This window comes from Vombatus ursinus, unplaced genomic scaffold (assembly GCF_900497805.2).
Source record: "Vombatus ursinus unplaced genomic scaffold, bare-nosed wombat genome assembly UNPS02014945.1, whole genome shotgun sequence".
Classification (NCBI taxonomy): Eukaryota; Metazoa; Chordata; class Mammalia; order Diprotodontia; family Vombatidae; genus Vombatus; species Vombatus ursinus.
The window spans coordinates 15,415,798-15,431,845 of NW_020954723.1; positions in this window are offsets into that span (position 1 = coordinate 15,415,798).

Below are 16,048 nucleotides of genomic sequence, written 5' to 3' on the forward strand. Positions count from 1 at the left end.
GTGTGTGTGTGTGTGTGTGTGTGTGTGTGTGTGTGTGTGTGTGTGTGTATACATGCTTATATTATGCATACACATACACTCAGTCAGGTATAGAAATATAACTTACCAAATACGGAAATAAGAGAAGGGGATAAGAAAAAGGATGGGGAATGATAAAAAAAGAGGACTGCATTAAGGGAGGCAGTGGTTAGAAGAAAAATAGATTTTTGAGGAGGGACAGGATAAAAGAGAGAGAAGAAGAAACAGAAGAAAATAGGGTGAAGGGAAATAACACAGTTAGCAATCATATAACTGTGCATGTGAATGGGATAAGTTCACCCAGAAAAAGGAAGTGAATAGAAGAATGTTTCAGAAACTGGGATCCAATATGTTGTTTACAAGAGATGCACTTGAAACAGAAAGACAAACACAGTTAAAATAAAAGGCTGGAGCAGAACCTATTAGACTTCAGCTGAAGAGAAAAAGGGAGAAGTAGCAATCATGATCTCAGACAAAGCAAAAGCAAAAATAAACCTAATTAAAAGAGATAGGAAAACTACATTTTGCTAAAAGGCACCAGGCAATGAAGTAATATTAAAAAAAAATTTGCAAGAAGTTTCTCACTTTTTTTTGCTTTTTTTTTTTTTTGCAATATGGCTAATATGTTTTGTACTGTTTCATGTGCATAATTGTTATCAGTTGCTTGCCTCTTAGTGGGTAGGGGAGGTCATGGGAGAAAGGGAGAGAATTTGGAATTCAAAAGTTTAAAAGAAAATAATGTTAAAAATAAATAAGTTATAATTTTAAAGTTTAGTATGCATGTGAAATTATGCAAAACATTTTCATATTAGACATATAGCCACAAAAAGCTAAAAGTAAAGTGAGAAAATTTTATTTCAATTTGCCCTCAAAGTTCATTAGTTCTTTCTCTGGAGGTGGGTAGCATTTTTTTTTTCATCATCACTCACTGGGAATTACCTTGGATCATTGCATGATCAGAGTAGCTTAGTCTTTCACCATTGATCATCATTACAATATTGCTGTTACCATCCACAATGATCTCCAGTTCTTCTTACTTCATTTTGAATCAGTTAATATCAATCTCACCATGATTTCCTTTTTCTGAAACCACCCTTCTCGTTATTTCTTATAGCATAGTATGCCATCACAATCACATGCCACAGCTTATTCAGCCATTCACCAATTGATGAGCATTCCCTCAATTTCCAATTCTTTGCCCACACAAAAAGAGTTGCTATAAATATTTTTGTTCATGTAGACCATTTTCTTTTTTCTTTGATCAGTTTGGTTACAGAACTAGTAGTGGTATTTCTAGGTCAAAGTGAACACAGAGTTTTATAGCCCTTTGGGTATAGTTCCAAATTGTTCTCCAGAATGGTTGGACTAGTTCACAACTCTAACAACAATTTATTAGTGGACATATTTTCTTCATCTCCTCCAGTATTTGCCGTTTCTGATAGGTGTGGGGTAGTACCTCAGAGTTGTTTTAATTTGTATTTCTCTATTCAATATTTATTTAAAGCATTTTTTCAAATGACATTAAATAGCTTTGATTCCTTCTTTTGAAAACTACCTATTTATATCCTTTGACCATTTATCTATTGGGAAATTGTTCTTATTTTTATAAATTTGACTCCATTCCCTATATATTTGAGGAATGAGACCTTCATCAGAAAAACTTGCTGTAAAAATTTTTAATATTACTTCATTGTCTCTGGTACCTTTTAGCAAAATGTAGTTTCCCTGGTTATCTCTTTTAATTAGGCTATTTTTGCTTTTGCTTGATCTGAGAATATGATTGCTATTCTTACCTTTTTTAATTTCAGCTGAAGCCTAATAGATCCAATCCTTTATTTTAACTCTTTGTTTCTTTCTGTTCCAAGTGTGTCTCTTGTAAACAATATTGTTGCATTCTGGTTTCTAATCCATTCTACTATTCACTTCCATTTTATAGGTGAACTTATCCCATTCACATTCACTGTTTATGATTGCTAAGTGTGTATTTTCCTCCATCTTATTTTTTCTGTTTCTTCTCTTTTTGTCCTGTCTTTCCTCAAAAGTCTGTTTTGCTTCAGACCACTGTCTCCCTCAATCTGCCCTCCCTTTTATCATCCCCCAACACATACCACTTATCTCCTTCCATTCTTATTTCCCTATTGGGTATGATTGATTTCTATACACAACTGGGTATATGTGTGTGCATACAGAAAAAGCAAGAGAGAGCAAGAACAAGCAGGAGAGAGAGAGAGAGAGAGAGAGAGAGAGAGAGATTCTTCCCTCTTTGAACCAATTCCAATGACAGTGCCCACAGTGCCCACAAGCACTGCTCACCACTCACCCCCATGTTGCCCTTCACTATAAAAGGTCTTTGTTTCTCACTCCTTTTATGTGAGAAAATTTTCTTCTTTCTAGCTCCCCCTTCTTCCTTCTCCCACTGTATCTCCTTTTCTTACCCCTTAGTTTTTTTGAAGATAATCACAACATAATCAATTCACTCATGCCTTCTGTCTATATAGACTCCTTCTAACTACCTTAATAATGATAATGTTCTTAATAGTTACATCAATCATCTTCCCATATATGAATGTAAAGAGTTTAACTTTATTGAGTTCCCTATGATTACTCTTTCATGTTTATCTTTTTATGAGATCTTTTTTGAGTCTAGTTTGAATGTCAAATTATCTATTCAGCTCTGGTATTTTCACCAGGAATGCTTGAACATCCTCTATTTCATTAAATATCTGTTTTTCCCCAGAAAGATTAGACTGTTTTGTTCAGTAGATTATTCTCGGTTGTATCCTAGCTCCTTTGTCTTCTGAAATATCATATTCCAAACCCTCCACTCCTCTAACACAGAAGCTGCTAAATCTTGTGTGATCCTGACTGGCTCCACTGCTTGCAATATTTTCTTCTTGTCCTGGGAGCTCTGGAATTTGGCTATAATATTCCTGGTAGTTTTCATTTTTGGATCTCTTTCAGGAGGCAATCAGCACAGTCTTTCAATTTCTATTTTAACCTCTGGGTCTAAGATATTGAGCAGTTTTCTTTGATGTTTTCTTGAAATATGACATGTGAGCTATTTTTTGATGATGGTTTTTAGGTAGCCCAGTAATTCTTAAATGATCTCTCCTTGATCTGTTTTTCAGGTCAGTTGTTTTTCTGTTGAGGTATTTCACATTTTCTTCTATTTTCTTCTATTTTTTATTATTTTGACATTATTATATTATATTATATTATATTATATTATATTATATTATATTATATTATATTATTTCTTGATGTCTCATGGAGTCATTAGCTTCCAGTTGTCCAATTATCATTTTTAAAAAATTTTTAAGAAATTATTTTCTTCAGCGAGTTTTTGTATGTCTTTTTTCATTTGGCCAATTCTGCTTTTTTTTTTATTCTGCTGCTTAAGGAGTTCTTTTCTTCAGGGTAATTTTGTGCTTCTTTTACCACTAGGCCAATTCTGCTTTTAAGGTGTTATTTCTTCAATATTTTTGTCTCTTTTACCAAGCTGCTAATTCTTTTTTCACAACAATAAATGCATCCATGAAAGGAGTGGAAAAATAGAAATTGAGGCTTGATAGAGGCAGCATGGTGGCAGAGTAGAGGCAGCATACCAGCTGAATTTTCCCAATATTTACTTCCAAACAACTTTAAAATAACTCCTCAAATCAAATTTTGGAGCAGTAGAGTCAACAAAAGGTCAGAGCGAGACATTTTTTCAACCTAAGACAACTTGGGATATCAGCAGGAGAGGTCTGTGAGATCATGTAAAAATCGGTCTAGAATACAGTGGAAGCACCAGCAGAGGGGCTCAGAGGAAGTCACTGACAGCAGCAGCAGCAGTTTCTAGAGCTCTCAGCAAAGAGATATTAAAGGTGTCAGACAACTAGTCAGAAAGAGATTATATAGGATGTGTTACTGGTACTGGGTGCAACTGGTGCTAATTGGCAACTTTATTGCCCCTATGCAGTTCTGGGTCACAGTTCTAGGGTGGAAAAGAACACTAGTGTTTGATGCTGCAGGACAGCACAGGACATGCAAGCAGTGGAGCCAATCAGGATCACACAAGATTTAGCTGCTTCCACATTGGAGGAATAGGAGGTGGGGAAGGGGGCAGGTGGGAGAGTGTTCCTAGAACTGAGATAATGAGCTTGTTCATTTGTAATTATTTATAGGAAATAGATTATGAATGTGAGTTTGAAATGTAGATAGACAGACAGGCAGACAGACAGACAGACAGACAGACAGACAGACAGACAGACAGACAGACAGATAGATAGATAGATAGATAGATAGATAGATAGATAGATAGATGTATGGATAGATAGATAGATGAGAGTTTCAGCTTTTGGAGAGAGTACTAAACTCTAGAGAAGAAAGTTTAGTCTCCAGTTCTGTTTCTGCTGTGAAGTAACTAGCGAAGCCAGGTGAATATAAAATAATACTGATTTCCATCCTTCGTTCTCTGCATAAATCTGGAAATAAAAATGAGTACAGGTAGATTGACAAGCTTTTTCAGCTTATTTCTATCACTGAGCAATGCTCTACAGCCACATTGGATTCAATTAAATTTAACAAGCATTTATTAAGCACTGACTGCATTGTCTAGAGGCTGTGTGGGTGATAAGGAAGACAAGAGTCTGGTACTTTAGACAGGCACTGAGGTGATCATACTACAGACAGTTCAAGCTGTGGAAAAAGTAATCAGGGCAAATCCCATAGCAAAGTTGAGAAAGAAAAGTTGAGTTCCAGGAAATTTGTCAAACTGGGGGAAATTGGGGTATTCAATGAATCAGTTTCAGGCAAAGAGGATCCATGTCTCCATTGGTCTCATTAATGATGGTTTGGCAGATTTGTCTTTACTATTGACAAGAGTAGTTATTAGGTGAAGGCTTGACCATATGTACCCCTCTTCCCTGTCTACTTGACACTGCATCTGTTCCATGCCTTAGTTTCTCTCTTGAGCTTTAGTCCTATATCACCAACTGCCTTTTGGACATCTTGAAGTAGATGTCTTATAGACATCACAAACTCAACGTGGCCAAAACAGAAATAATTAACTTTCCCTTCAACTCTCAATTCTCCCAAACATTCCTGTTCCTGTCCAGGACACCTCCGTCCTCCCAGTCAACCCAGGTTTTCAGCCTCAGTATCATGATCAACTCCTCACTCATACTTATTCTTCTTATCCAATTTACTGTCATTTCTATCTTCATAACAGCTCTCAAATGTGTCCCCTTCTCTCTTCACACAACAATCACCCTAATTCAAACCCTCATCACCTGTTACCTGAATTATTGCAATAACCTTTTACTTGGTCTCACTGCCTCAAATCACTCTCTATTCTAATCAGTCATCCACTCAGAGCCAAAGTGATTTTCTTTAAGCATCAATCTAACCAAGTCGCCATCCCCCACCCTGCAATTCAATAAACTCCAATTGCTTCCCTCCAGAATCAAATATAAAGTCATTAAGTCTGCTAGAATTTAAAGCTCTTCACAGCTTGTCTTTTCCCCTTACACTTTACTTCACACATTCTGCAATACAGCTACACTAGGCCAATTGCTGTTCTTTGCCCCTGACTCTCCCACCTCCATGCTTTTACACTAATTATCTCCTATGCCTGGGATATCCTTCCTCTTTCCCTCTATCTCTTAACTTCCCTGGCTTCTCTCAGGACTTGACTCCATTCTTGCCTTATACAGGAGGACCTTCTTCATCTGTCCAGTAGCTAATGCCTTACTTTTGACATGATCCTTCATTTATTCTGTACATATCTTATAAATTAGGATGTGAGCCCTTTGAAGTCAAAGGTTTTTTTCCCCTTCCCTTTCTGTGTCTCCTTATCCCTTAGCAATGTCCCTGGCATGTAAATAAGTAGTTAATAACTATGATATCTATTTTTTGCACACAAAGCTATGCCCTGAGGTAGGAGTGGGAGGAGAAGGGGAAGGGAAAGAGAATAAGTATTATTAAGTACCTACTATGTGCCAGTCACTGTGTTAAGCACTTTACAATTATTATCTCATTTGACTGTTCACAAGAACCCCAGAGAGTAGGTACTATTATCATTCCCATTTCACAGTTGAGGAACCTGATGCAGACACAGGTTACAGCGACTTAACCACAGCCATATAGCTAGTGGTACCTGAGGAGGGATTTCAACTCCAGCCTTCCTGACTCTAAGCAGAACACTATCCAGTGTACCATCTACCTATCTACATTGACATTACATGCAAGACTCTATGCTAAGTTACTGCTTTTGAGCATCTTAAAATTTAATGGGGATAGAAGACATGATCATAAATAAATAAGGCTACACAGGCAAGGTCCCTACTATCCCCAAAATGGTTACCTGAGTCTCAGTAATTCCTATCTCCTCCTCTATAGTGTTTGATTGTACCTCTGGAAAAGACATGACTAAGGCTAGGCAAGATGTATAGTCTGATATCTATCTGACATCCATATACTTATGTGTGTGTTTATGTGTATATATGTGTGTGTGTGTGTGTGTGTGTATGGGGTAACAATACAAGGTATACTTTTCAATAATACCTTTTACAAATGACTGAATTTTAACACCATAAAATTCTGATTTCCACAGCACAAATTTAACTTTTTATGTCAATTCATTTATAAGAGGGGCTCATCTGAGAGAGAGGTCTGCCATTTGCCATAGCACAAGTCTCCTGAACCTTTAGGTCATCCATATATCATAGAATCATTGCCCCTATGATCATTTTTCTCCAAAGCAGTCATTCTAACCTAAGCATAAACTCAGCAGTCTTTTCTCCTTCCCATAGGAATGTCATTAGGAACTTATCTGTTTCTGATTCTCATGATGCCATTAAATTGGCTATCTCTCACCCACAAACATTTGAAGCCTAATCTCAGGGAGCTACATTTTCAGGGTGAATATGATGTTAAAGGCAAGTTCCCTCAGACCTCAGAGTAGCCTTATATGTTTGTTTGTTGTTTGTTTCTTCTTTTAATAGTCGTGTCCTGCCATGCCCATCTCACCTTAGTAGCCCTTGCCAGCATTCAAAGTGTGCTTCTTCATACAGGGCATACCCCCCTAAAAATGACTAGCATTTTCTACTGAGTTCCTTCTGAATGAACTCATTAACTGGCAGCCTGGCCCAAACACCTAGCTCTGAGCCTGTTGATTCACTGCCGTTAATAGTGGAGGATACTAATCCTTCATCAGTCACAGGACTTCCTGATATGATTGCAAAGCCTTTAAACTTGCCTGGCAACACTTGGTTAACAATAGAAGGCTTATTGATAAATTTCCAAGGATCAATTTTTCTAGGCATGTCTCTGGAGTTCTTGGAAGATTCCATGGCATCGGATAGCCTGTACAGTACAAGCCTATATTATATTCCTCACTTGGGAACATATGTATCTTATTTGTGAGACCTAGACAGTCAACATAATGACACCATGATCAAAATGGAGAAACATGAAAAGTGACTAATAACCTTCTGAGGGGAGAGAAAAAAGATCTCCAAGTTTGTGTTAAGGTTAAATAACTACTTCAGAGAAGTGTAATTATCAGGGCAGGATCAGTAGGGTATATGGCATTATCATATGTCATATTCACTTCATTGTCTTTCTTTAAAACATTCCCAATATCAGCTAGGTGACACAGTAGATAAAGCACCAAGCATGAAGCCAGGAAGTCTCATCTTCCTGAGTTCAAATCTGGCCTTAGACACTTACTAGCTGTTTGACCCTAGGCAAGTCACTTAATCCTGTTTGCCTCTGTTTCCTCATCTGTAAAACAGGCTGGAGAAGGAAATGGCAAACCAATGCAGTATCTTTGCCAAGAAAACCCCAAATGGGGTCATGAAGAGTCAGACACTATTGAAATGACCCAACAACAACACCAAAAATACCATGCAATGTATTTTCAATGCTAGGTATCTGTGGTACCCACAATCAATAGTCTTTGCGAAGGGTGTATTCCAACCACTGAGTACCAGTCCTCTAGCAACTGAGTAATTATGATTACTATTCACCCCAAACACACAAGTATATAATGTCATTTTGACACAATTTTATAAGGACCAAATTTTTATGGTTGTCTAAGAAGATTTATACTGAATAGAATGATGCTAACCATGGTAAGCGAGGGCCACATTTAAAAAATATTTATATCCCGACAGCTCAAGGCCAAAACTTCAAAAGACTCAAAAGAATTAAGAGCAAAACTATTCAATAAAGGCAACCATGACCTACTGTGTCAAAGTTACCAACATATTAGCATTTTACATTTCAGACCAATAATGCATTCTAAATGAACCACCCTTCCATCTCCACACATTTTGCTCATGTGCTAGATAGTACTAACGACTCACAGATTTTTATATTCTGATAACTGTAATTCACTTGGTTTAGCTCCCACACCAGAAACTGGGAGTTTCTAAAATCTGATTCATCTCTATATCATTTGGCACCATATTAAACAAAAGTCTTTACAAATGACCACAGAATCGGAAAAAAAATTGGAATGGAAATGAGAGCATAGAATAATAGTAGCATTCTCAGCATCCATTTCTCAATTGGGTTTCTTCTTATTTCCCTGTTCTCCATCATTGCCTTGGAAGGAAACTTCTTTCATCCAGATTCCTCTTTGCAAAGTGGGGACAACTAGTCAAGGTCACAGCAGTACCCTTCGCTTTTAAGTTTTGTCAATCAATGCCCCTTGCCAGCAATTCTCTCCAACCTTTACAAAGTACTGACAGAATCTAATGGTTTCTACATCTCTGCTGGCTCACCTTCTTGTAATTTTGACCCAGATCATTATTCAGCTAACCCATCTGTGTTTCTGTTACGAATCAGCTCTTTTCTTTGTCTCTGTCTCTCTGTCTCTGTCTATCTCTCTGTGTCTCTTTCTGTCTGTCTCTCATCTCTTTTCTCTCTGTCTCTGTCTCTGCCTCTCTCTGTCTCTGTCTCTGTCTCTCTCTCTCTCATACACACACACACACACACACACACACATATATACATATATGCACTCGGTTTTAATGATGCTTTCTTTTTACATTACAAATATCTACAATTCACTTCTGCTTCATGAGAAGTCTCTTGTAACAAAGTAAAACAGTTAAGCAAAACTTAATACGGTAACCTCAACTAAAAGTTCGTGTAATAGCTCACATCTGTAGCACCCCATCACCCTCCTGGTGCAATCACCCTATGTTGTGAGTCTATAGTCCCATGGGAACTGAAATTCCAAAAATCTTCATCTGGCCCCACTCTGCATAACAGCATTATGGGAAAAGTAATCCTCTCCTTCAGATATGCCTCTATTGTCTCCTCATTTTCCACCTGGCTACACTATGCACTTCTCCATTGTGCACCCAGAAACAACTTCATCCTGCAAAATCACATCAGGGCTGAAACTCACCCCTCCTCAGAACCCTCTATGCCCAAGTCCCTTCTTTTGCTCTCAATGGAGGGTAGAAATCTGAAAGCTCCTCCCAAAATCTCCATTTAAGGAGTATGCCCAGGCCCATCATCTCTTTAATAACAACCCAGCTACACTCCTCTGAACTTCATCATGCCCCCGTGCTGGGTTTGTTCTTCTCACCTCTTTTCAGTTTCCTTCTAATTATTGAATTCACCCAGTAAATTGTAAGCTCCTTGAGGACAAGAACTGTCTTTTTCCTTTTCCTTATATCCCTAGCATTTAGTACAGTGCCCTGCACGTGGTAGATGCTTACTGACTCAAGTCTCAGAATTGCTGGTTGAAAGTAATGCACAGGAGTATACAATTTTCAAAGATTGTCTAGGTTTAAAATGCCTTGCCTTGATTCTTTCTTATACAGTCACTACACAGAATTTCATTCATTCTATCTCTCCTTCAATAATTATACTTTTCGAGTAGGTGGAGCCAAGATGGCGGAGTAAAAGCAGGGACTTGCTTGAGCTCTCCCTCAAACCCCTCCAAATACCTGTAAAATATGACTCTAAACAAATTCTAGAGCAGCAAAACCCACAAAAAGACAGAGTGAAACAAATTTCCAGCCCAAGATAACCTGGATGGTTTATGGGAAAGGTCTGTTGCACCATGGGAGAGGAGCAGAGTTCAGTGTGGCCCATAAAGACAGGCTGAGAGCAAACTCAGAGCAGGCCTCAGGGGCCTGAATCACAGGCAATTGTGGTGGTTTCCAGACTTCTCAACCCACAAATGCCAAAGACAATTTAAAAGGTCAGTAGGAAAGATCTGTCAGACCTGGGTGAGAGAGGAATTCTGTTTGGCCCCAGCCCTGGTGCAGCCCCAAGATGGTAGCTGCAGTGGCTTCTTCAGAGCTTTCCATGCAAAGACAGAGGGGGAATCAAATGGCTGATCAGGAGATTGGAGATATCTCTTTGCTGGAGCAGAGGCAGGATTCTCTTGTTTTGCCCATGCTTGGAGCTGGGTTGCAGTCCTGGGTGGCAGTCCCAGGGTGAGGAAGAGCACTGGTATGACCGAGCTTGTGGTGGCAGTGGAGAGGGAATTCTCCTCACAGTTGCAAGGCAGAAAAGAGTGCTTGTGGTCACTCATAGACCAGAGCACAGGCCAAGAAAGGAGTAATCACCTCTCCATTGATCATCCATCTCAAAAGATCTGAAAATTTACAGATCCCTAGAAATATCTCTGAAAACAGCTACATAAACCCCCTGAGGTTTGGGACAGTATGCCTTCCATCCTGGAAGTGATCTCTACCTTAATAAAGAATTAAAAAGTCAAGTAATTGGGTAGGAACATGAGTAAACAGCATGCAAAAAAAAAAAACTCAGACTACACAATCTTACTTGGGTGACAAAGAAGATCAAAATATACAACCAGAAGAAGACAACAAAGTCAAAGCTCCTACATCCAAAGCCTCCAAGAAAAATATGAATTGGTCTCAGGCTCTAGAAGAGCTCAAAAAGGATTTTGAAAAGCAAGTAAGAAAAGTAAAGGAAAAACTGGGAAGACAAATTAGAGTGATGCAAGAAAATCATGAAAAATGAGTCAACAGCTTGCTAAAGGAGACCCCCCCAAAAAAACTGAAGAAAATAACACCTTAAAAAATAGACTAACCCAAATGGCAGAAGAGGTCTAAAAAGCCAATGAGGAGAAGAATGCCTTAAAAAGCAGAATTGGCCAAATGGAAAAAGGATGTCCAAAATCTCACTGAAAAAAATGATTCCTTAAAAATTAGAATGGAAGCTAATGACTTTATTAGAAATCAAGAATTATAAAACAATACCAAAAGAATAAAAAAAAACAGAAGACAATGTGTAATATCTCATTGGAAAAACAACTGACCTGGAAAATAGATCCAGAAGAGAGAATTTTAAAATTTTTTGTACTACCTGAAAGCCATGATCAAAAAAAAAAAAGAGCCTAGATATCATCTTTCAAGAAATTATCAAGGAAAACTGTCCTGATATTCTAGAACCAGAGGGTAAAATACAAATTGAAAGAATCCACCAATCACCTCCTGAAAGAGATTCCCAAAGGAAAAGTCCCAGGAATATTATAGCCAAATTCCTGAGTTCCCAAGTCAAGGAGAAAATATTGCAAGCAGTCAAAAAGAAACAATTCAAGTATTGTGGAAACACAATCAGGACAACACAAGATTTAGTAGCTTCTACAATAAGAGATCTGAGGGCTTGGAATATGATATTCCAGAGATCAAAGGAGCTAGGATTAAAACCAAGAATCACCTACCCAGCAAAACTGAGTATAATCCTTCGGGGGGGAAATGGACATTCAATGAAATAGAGGGCTTTCAAGCATTCTTGATGAAAAGATCAGAGCTGAATAGAAAATTTGACTTTCAAATACAAGACTCAAGAGAAACATGAAAAGGTAAACAGGAAAGAGAAATCATAAGAGACTTATTAAAGTTGAATTGTTTACATTCCTACATGGAAAATGACACTTGTAACTAATGAGACCTTTCTCAGTATTAGGGTAGTGGGAGGGAATATTTATATATATATATATATATATATATATATGTATAGAGAGAGACAGACAGACAGACAGAGACAGACAGAGACAGACACAGAGACAGAGACAGAGAGACAGAGAGAGAGAGACAGAAGGCACAGGGTAAGTTGAATGTGAAGGGATGGTATCTAAAAATTAAGGGGTGAGAGAGGATTGTACTAGGAAAAGGAGAAAGGGAGAGATAGAATGGGGTAAATATCTCACATAAAAGAAACAAGGAAAAGCTTTTACAATAGAGGGGAAGGGGACGAGGTGAGAGGGAATGAGTGAATATTACTCTCATCGGATTTGGCTTAAGGAGAGAATAACATACACACTCAATTGGATTTGGAAATCTATCTTACCCTATAGGAAAATAGTGGGGAAGGGGATAAGAGAGAGAGGGATGATAGAAGGGAGGGCAGATTGGGGGAGGGGGTAATCAGATGCAAACACATTTGAGGAGGGACAAGGTCAAAGGAGAGAATAGAATAAATGGGAGGCAGGATAGGATGGAGGGAAATATAGTTAGTCTTTCATAGAATGACTATTACAAAAGTGTTTTGCATGACTACACATGTATAATCTATATCAAATTGTTTGCCTTTTGGTGCAGCTAGGTGGTGCAGTGCACTTCAGGGCACCAGCCCTGAAGTCAGGAGGACCTGAGTTCAAATCCACCCTCAAACACTTGACATGTACTAGCTGCTGACCCTGGGCAAGTCACTTAACTCCATTGTCTAGCCCCCCAAAAAATTGCTTGCCTTCTAAGTGAGGGTGGGTGGAAAGGGAGGAAGAGAGAGAATTTGGAACTCAAAGTTTTAAAAACTAATGGTAAAAATTATCTTCACAATGCAACTGGGAAATAAGATATTCAGGCACATATATATATATAAATGCCCCATATAAAAATGGGGTATAGAAATCTCTCCTGCCCTACAGGAAAATAGAAGTGGAAGGGGATAAGAGAAGGGGGTGATAGAAAGGAGGGCAGATTGAAGGAAGAGATATTCAGAATGCCGGCGATCTTGGGGTGGGGAGAGGGGAGAAATGGGGAGAAAATTTGAAACTCACAATCTTATGGAAGTGAATGTTGAAAACTAAAAATTAATTAATTAATTAAATTTTTTAAAAATTCTATTTTTCCAAAATGTAAGAGTTTAACTTTACATACATTAGATCCAAAGAAAATTGGCAGAAAAGAAAATAAGTTCTCAGCCTCCAAAGGGCTATTTCTTGATTATTATAAGACTTTGGAATCCTAGATTTTGGAATTTTAATTTGTATTTTGTTCGGTCTTAGTGATTTGTTAGTGATGGTTGTGAATATGCTAGGTCCCTTTTGTCATTAATTAGTATCAAGAGATTTACCCATAAGTATTTTAGGGAAGGAATAAGGAATAATAACATTTCCTTCAGTGGTGGTCAGACCAGATCATCTTTTTCATAAATTTAATAATATACATGTATAGCCTACATTCTGGGTAATTCTCTAAGTGTCAAAAGTTAATGTCCTATGTTCAGGTCACATTTCTTTTCCATCTCTGTGACCAAATTCTCTTGACCAAGATTCCTATGACTTGCTGTCTACCTTTTTGAAAATTGAGACTGTAATTTCCACATACTGATTTTTATTAGATTTAACTCTGATGTTTTAGTATATTAATAATCAAAAATAGCCTGCTTTGATTCTAATGAAAAGCAGTCTCTTTAACCTAATCACCCTGCTCATACACTCGAGCTTTAATTCTGGCACAAGCTAAAAAATGGATTTGATGTTTAGAGGAGGAAGGTAAAGGAGAAGGGAGCATGGGATATGACTTATTGCTATAACTATAACTCCAAACAGCTAACATGTAATAAATTATAATTGATAATAAAAACAGTATTGATACATCTATTATCTAGATAAATAGGCTCCAAATACAACACAGAAAATTCTTGTCAGTCACTGAATCCTTAGATAGCCAATCTGAACTAAATCAAACTGACTGTCTAAATAAAAACCAAGAGAAAAAGACACTACAGAAACTGTTGGTAGAAGGTTAAAATCTAAAAAGGAGTATAGGGTGCTCCCTAAGAGAGTAGGTAGTGAGAAACCCTGAGTAGCCAGGGGGTAGATAGAGAAAATTCAGTGCCAGAGGATATGGAGAAAACATAAGAAAAAGAAAAAAGAAATAGGGAAAAGGCCCCTGAAGAAACATCTACTTTATAATTTTACCTAAGGCCAGTGGCTGTGCTGGACTTGAGGCTCTCAAAAGGATTTGACTCTGAATTTAAGCTTAGCATGAAGTAATATAATTGGAAATGACTTTAGAGGTCATCTAATCCATTCTCTTCATGTTCTTCTGTAGAACAAGAATCTGGAGAAAAGAAATTACTTAGTTAAGGTCTAATTAGAGTCAAGCTGGACTAAAACACAAAATATCCTGATTTCTAACCTACTACTTTTCCCATAATCCTGCTAAACTTGAAACTTTCAAATAGGAAAAATAGAATGTTTATATTGAAACTGGCCAGAGATAATCTATTCAAACATGTTAACAAATCCAGAGAATGCTTGATTAAAGCATCTGTATTTGTGCTTTTACCAGCTTCTTCAAATCTGAATGCTTTGTTTCACCAGGTCATTTCACCTCTAACTTGGTATAGCCTAAGGTTTTACATTAATATTCTCTCACTCTGCCCTACCTCATGGCACAGCTTCACTCCTTTGCTGCCACACAATGCCAATTCTGATTACAGAGTGCCCACAGCACCATTCCTACTGTAGTTTGAGTCCTAAGCCAAAGTTGTCAGTTCTGTAGCAACTGAGCAAAGTTGTGGATAATTCTTAGTAATGAACATCCTGGCCTACCTAGTATAAAACAGAAAGAGGTATTCAAAGTCTATGGAATTCCTATTATTCAGATAGAATTAATACCTATTCAGGCCTCTGAATATTCATTTGACACATATTTATCAAGTGCCTGTTATACACAAAGCACTATACTGTGCATTGAGAGGGATACATATAAGAACAAACATGAGCCCCTGCCTTAAAGGATTTTGTAATCCATTGAAATATATCCAAATAACCATAAGAAGAAAATACTATGATATTTTCCAGGAAGCAAAGATTAGTAAGATCATTTTTGTTTGGGGGAAAAACATGGGAAGCAATATGTTGGAATTTAACTTTGATAATTGATGGATGGGTGACAATTAAACAGGTACAGGGGACGAAGGGCATTCCAGGTAGCAGGTACAGTGAGAACAACACAAGGATAGGTATGGGCATGATAAATTGTAAGATACACTCAGAGGACAGGAAGTTACACAGTATCTAGATATAGGGCACATGAAGGGGATTAGGGAATATAATACTGTAATGATAAGACAGGATAAAATTATGAAGAACCTTAAATGCCAGATGAAGGAACTGAAACATTATTGAATAGGTAATAGGGAGCAATTGAAGGTTTTTTTTAATATAGAGATGATACAAAAGTTGTGCTTTAGGAAGACTGACCTCACACTAAATGTATACAATGGATTGGAAATGAGCAGAATCTGAATTGAAGCAGGATCACAAGTATTGAGGTTACAGCAATACTTTAGGCAAGATCTCTTGGAAGAGAAGTGGTGGACTAGAGGTACAAAATGAAACTTTTTTAACATTTAGCCAATGTGTTGATTTGATTTGCTTGTCTATATTGTTGTTCAGCCATTTCAGTCATGTTTGACTCTTTGTGACTCTATTTGGGGTTTCTTAGCAAAGATACTGAAGTGGTTTGATATTTCCTTCTCCAGCTCATTTTCTAGGTGAGGAAACTGAGGAAAACAAAATTAACTGACTTGTCCAGGGTCACACAGCTGGTATGTTACTGAGGCCAGATATGAACTCAGGAAGATGAGTCTTTCTGACTCCAGATACCGCATTCTATCCACCTTGCCACCTAGCTGCCCTGCTTAACTATACTTACTGGAAGGGCTAGCATTTGTGAGATATGGAAGGTTATTTAGTAGGTGGTGATAGAGAGGAAAGAAAGAAAGAAAGAAAGAAAGAAAGAAAGAAAGAAAGAAAGAA